This window comes from Antechinus flavipes, chromosome 3 (assembly GCF_016432865.1).
Source record: "Antechinus flavipes isolate AdamAnt ecotype Samford, QLD, Australia chromosome 3, AdamAnt_v2, whole genome shotgun sequence".
Lineage (NCBI taxonomy): Eukaryota > Metazoa > Chordata > Mammalia > Dasyuromorphia > Dasyuridae > Antechinus > Antechinus flavipes.
Window position 1 is genome coordinate 579,172,728 of NC_067400.1, and position 6,072 is coordinate 579,178,799.

The window sequence follows — 6,072 nt, forward strand, 5'->3', positions numbered from 1 at the left end:
ATCTCATAGCAGAGCAAAGACTTTATTATGTGACAGTTATGGTATCCTGCTTTCAAAAAGATCACAATTTAATGGAGAATTCAATAGGAAAAAATTATGTACATAAAAGATAGATTAGATTGTTTCAGTCCTGCCCAACTCTTCTTGACCCTATTTCAGATTTTCTTGGCAAAGATACTGGAGTGGTTTGTCATTTCCCTCTCCAGCTTTTTTTCAAGTGAGGAAACCGAGGCAATCAGAGGAAGTAATTGCCCAAGATCACATAGTAAGTGTGTGAAGCCATATATAAACTCAGGTAGCTGAGTCTTCCTATTTGCAGGCTGGATGCTCTATTCACTGTACCACCTAGCTTCCCTTCACATAGAAAATATTTACAATATAAATGGAAACTAATTTTGAAGGGAAAAAATTGGGGGAAGAAGGTAGTTTATGCCCATGATATATATATATATATGCATACACAGTTTTCCGTATTAAGAAGAGATCCATTCATTCTTATATTTTCTAGTGGTTTTTAGGCAAAAATGGATGTTACTTTTTTCAAATATTTTTCTCATTTTTTGATACAATCATATGATTTTTGTTGATTTTGTTATTAGTATGGTTAATTATTATCTAGTTTTTCTAATCTTAAACCAAACTCATATTTCTTTTTTTTAATTTTTAAAATTTTTTTATTATAGCTTTTTATTTATAAGACATATGCATGGGTAATTTTTCAGCATTGACTCTTGCAAAACCTTCTGTTCCAATTTTTCCCCTCCTTCTCCCACCCCCTCCCCTAGATGGTAGGTAGACCAATACATGTTAAATATGTTAAAGTATATGTTAAATGCAATATATGTATATATATATGTATATATATATATATATATACACACACATATTTATATAGTTAGCTTGCTGCATAAGAAAAATCAGATTTGGAAAGAAGATAAAAATAATCTCAGAAGGAAACCAAAAATACAAGCAGACAAAAACAGAAGGAGTGGAAGCGCTGCATTGTGGTCCACACTCATTTCCCAGAGTTCTTTCACTGGGTGTAGCTGGTTCTCTTCATTATTGAACAGATGAAACTGATTTGGTTCATCTCATTGTTGAAGAGAGCCACATTCATCATATTCATATAATATTGTTGTTGAAGTGTATAATGATCTGGTCCTGCTCATTTCACTCAGCATCAGTTCATGTAAGTCTCTCCAGGTCTTTCTGAAATGTTCCTGCTGGTTGTTTCTTTCAGAATAATAATATTTCATAACATTCATATACCATGATTTATTCATCCATTCTCCAATTGATGGGCATGCACTCAGTTTCCAGTTTCTGGCCACTACAAAAAGGGTTGCCACAAACATTCTTGCACATACGGGTCATTTTCCCTTCTTTAGTATCTCTTTGGGATATAAGTCCAGTAGTAACACTGCTGGATCAAAGAGTATGCACAGTTTGATAACTTTTTGAGCATAGTTCCAGATTGCTCTCCAGAATGGTTAGATCTGTTCACAATTCCACCAAAAATGGATCAGTGTCCCAGTTTTTCCACATCCCCTCCAACATTTGTCATTATCTTTTCCTGTCATCTTAGCCAATCTGAAAGTGTGTAGTGGTATCTCAGAGTTGTCTTAATTTGCATTTCTTTGATCAATAGTTATTTGGAGCATCTTTTCATATGACTAGAAATAGTTTCAATTTCTTCATCTGAAAATTGTCTGTTCATATTATCAATTGGAGAATGGCTTGATTTCTTATAAATTAGTGTCAATTCTCTATATATTTTGGAAATGAGGCCTTTATCAGAACCTTTGACTATAAAATATCTTCCCTGTTTATTGCTTCCCTTCTAATCTTGTCTGCATTACAAACTCATATTTCTAATATAAATCTATCTTAGTCATAGTGTATAATCTTTGTAATATGTTGCTGTAGCCTTTTAGTTATTGTTTTATTTGAAATTTTTGAGCAAATGTTCATTAAAAATATTGGTCTATAATTCCATTTTTTCTCCTCCCTCCCTTCCCCTCCCCCATTCTGATCTTCCCTACTTTAGGTATGATATTTATATCATAGGAGAAATTTAATAAGATTCTTCTTTTTGTTATTTTTTCAAACAGTGTGTGTAATATAAGAATTAATTGTTCTTTGAATGGTTGATAGAACTCATTTGTAAATCCATCTGCTATGAGACTTATTTTTTTTCTTTTGAGTTTTTTATGTATTGTTTAATTTCTTCTTTTCTGAGATTGAATTGTTTAAATTTTCTATCATCTCTTAATCTGAACATTTTATATCTTTGTAAATATTTATCCATTTCATTTCAGTTGTTAGTTTTATTGTCATATAATTGGCCAAGTTTCAAATCTTCATTATTACTTCATTTATTGTAAACTTCACTTTTTCATTTTCAATACTGGCAATTTAGTTGCCTTTTTTTTTTTATTAAGCTGGCTAGTGATTTATCTATTTTATTGCTATTGTTTTTAACAAACAGCTCCTAGTTTAATTAATTCAATGATGTAGTTTTTTCAATTGCTTTCATTTTTGTTAATCTCTTTGCCTATTTGTAGGATTTCCATTTTGATATTTAATCAGGCCTTTAAAATTTTTTGGTTTTCTCACTCGGGAAAGCAATTTGAAATCATTACCAAAAAGTCATTGAAGCATGTAAATCTTTTGAACTTGCAAAACTACTAGTAGGCATATATCCCCCTTTTTCTTCTCTCCACTTCCATTTCCTCTTTAAAAAAAAAAAAAAGGAAAGAGCCCATATGTACAAAAATATTTTTAGTGTTTCTAGTAGCAAAGAATTAGAAACATAAATCAGGGGATGGTTGAGCAAGTTACAATACAGAAAGGTAGGAATTATTATAGTGCCATAAGGAATGATGAACATGATGAATTTAGAGAAATCTGGAAGTCGTGTATGAATTATTGCAGAGTGAGATGAGCAGATACAAGAGAGCAGATTGCACAATAATCATAATAATGTAAAGGAAAGCAATCCTAAAAGGCTTAGTAACTGAGAAATTCAGGGACCAATCACTGCTCCAGAAAGCTGATGATGAAGCATGCCTCTTATCTCTTGGAATAAGCAGAACAAGACATATATATTTTTTAATATGACCAACGTATTCATGTTTTACCTCATTGTGCTTATTTGCATTTCAAAACATCCCCTTTCCCCAAAGGAAGAATTCAAAAAAATTCAAAAATCCTCCCAATAAAGACATGTAATCCAGCAGAACAAATGCCCACATCAATTATGTCCCAAAATAGATACCTCATTCTTATGGCTGAGTCCATCAGCTCGTTGGTAAAAGGTGGGTGGTATGATTCATCTTAAATCCTCTGGACTTGTGGTTTATGATTATATTAATCAGAGTTTTAAAACCTTTCAAAGTTGTTTTTCTCTATAATATCACTGTCATTATGTAAATAATGTTCTAATCACTTTGCCTCAGACGGTAGAGGTCCTTCCATTTTCCTCTGAAATTGTTCAATTTACAATTTCTTACATTTTGACATAGTCCATAACATTCATATGCCATAATTTGTTCAGCCATTCCACAACAGGTTATTGTTACTACAAAAACTGATAGAAGTATTTGTACATATGTGTCCTTTTCTTTTTTTTTCTTTTATCTCTTTGACATAGGCCTAAAAATGGTATCAGTGGACCAAAAGATATGCATAATTTAATAATGTTTGGGGTATAGTTTAAATTGTTTTTTAGAATGGCTGGATCATTTTTTTAGCTCTACTAAGAACATACCAATATATCTTATTTTCCAAAGCTTCTTTGTAATGTCTGGGCTAGCTTTCTGGAGGACCTCACGACCAGCCTTGATCTTAGTGGAGGAGTGCAAGAGGCAGGAGAGCTACCAGGAGGATGGTCAAAGTTGGAGTGTCTCCTTTCCAGTCCTCAGCCCTTAAATACCCTATTAGAATTACATCATTGCACCATTCTGAATATGTGTAAACTAGAGAACCATTCCATCACCATACTAAGTACTAATTATAGATGTGAACTAGAGAACCATCATCTCATCAGTTCCACTGAGTTAACACCTTGTTTCAAGTATACTTCTCCAGAGTTCTGGCCCTCTATACTTCTTCAACATTTTTCATTTCATTTTCTTTTTTTTTGTCATCTTTGCCAACTGATAGAATTGAGAAGGAATCTTAGAGTAGTATTAATTTTCATTTCTGCAATTATTAGTAATTTGGAACATCTTTTTGTATGTTTATTGATAGTTTAGATTTCTGCCCTTGAAAAACACAAATTGTTATCCTTTGATCATTTATCTATTACAGAATAGCTCCTAGACTGATTCTTATGTATCTTGTATGTAAGGCCTTTATCAAGGAAACACTGCAAAACATTCCCCCCTTCATTTACTTGTTTCCCTTCTAATATTGAGTAGATTATATTTGTTTATACAAACACTTTTAAATTGTTTATAATCAAAATGGTCCATTTGATTTTCTGGAATCATCTTTATTACTTGTTTAGTTATGATCTCTTCCTCTAACCATAGATAGGAAACAATTTCTTCCTTGCTTTTCTAATTTGTTTATGATATCAAAATTTATGTTTGTTATGTATCCATTTGGAGCTTATGGTAAAAGATGTTGCTGTATACCCAGTTTCTGCTAAACTGCTACTTTTCCTTATAGTTTTTGTCAAATAGTGAATTCTTACCCATGAGCTGGTTTTATTGAACACTATGACACAATGTTTGCTTTGTCAATTGACTAGAGTTTTCTAAGAAAATCATCTTATCACCCACAAAAAACAATGACATTGTTTTCTCTTTACCTCCCTCCATTTCTCTTTCTTTCTTACAGCTACCCTTATTAGGACTATATTAAATAGTAGTGGTGATCTTGGGCACCCTTGCTTTACCTCAATCTCATTGGAAGGCCTCTAACTTTTCTGTATAATTTTTTTTGAGGCATTTGGGGTTAAGTGACTTGTCAAGGGAAACACAGCTTGGAAGTATTAAATGTCTGAGACTAAATTTGAACTCAAGACCACCTGAATTCAAGGCCAGCCCTCTATCCACTGCTGCCCCACTTTTCTCTATTTTGTATAATAATTTGCTTTTTGGTTTTAGATAGAACTTACTTACCATATTAAGGAAAGGTCTATTTATTCCTCTATTTTTTTGTTTGTTTGTTTTACAGAAACTAAAGTTGGGTTTTGTGAAAAGCTTTGTGTGATTTTATTATATGTATTGTTAACATGATTTATTATATTTATAGATTTCCTTATGTTGAACCAATCTTAGTCACGGTGTATAATCTTTCTAATATATTATTGTAGCCTTCATGATATTTTATTTAAAACTTTTATGAAATAGGTTTATTTGTCAAAATGAAAGATTTCCATTTGGGGGCAATTAGTGAGTGCTTCTTTTTGCAAAAAGCAAAAAAAAAAAAAAAAGAGAGAGAGAGAGGAAGAAACAAGAAGAAAGAAAGAAGGAAAAATAAAGAGTGAAAAGACTGAGAATGGCATAAATAATACTTTTAAAAATATGCAAGCAAAAATAAATTCCAGAGACATATAAAGAAATTTTGTTATTACTCTATAATTTTTTTTTTTTTTTTTTGCTGAGGCAATTGTACTTAAGTGACTTGCTCAGGGTCACACAGCCAGGCAGTGTTGAGTGTCTAAGGCCAGATTTGAACTTAGGTCTTCCTGATTTCAGCGCTGGTACTTTATCCACTATACCAACTAGCTGCCCCTCTATAAATTTTAATACATACTTTAAATACAAATTATATATTAAAAAACTCAGTTTCATATGCAATCCTCTTTTTTTTTAACACTAAAATATTTACATTTGTTAATGAATTTAAAGTTCACAATAAAATAGAAAAAAAAATTAAAAGAGACACTAAGTCAAGATAAGCCTATCAACCCTTCTCCAGAGCCTTAAAGAGACTGGATCTGAAAGGGGACCAAAGCTAATATCCCAGGAAATCTCACTTCAGAAGAAGGTAACACTATCAAAATTGGCCCTTTAAGTCCATCTTGCCCAGGATCTTGCATCTGGTAGGTTCTTCAAGAGC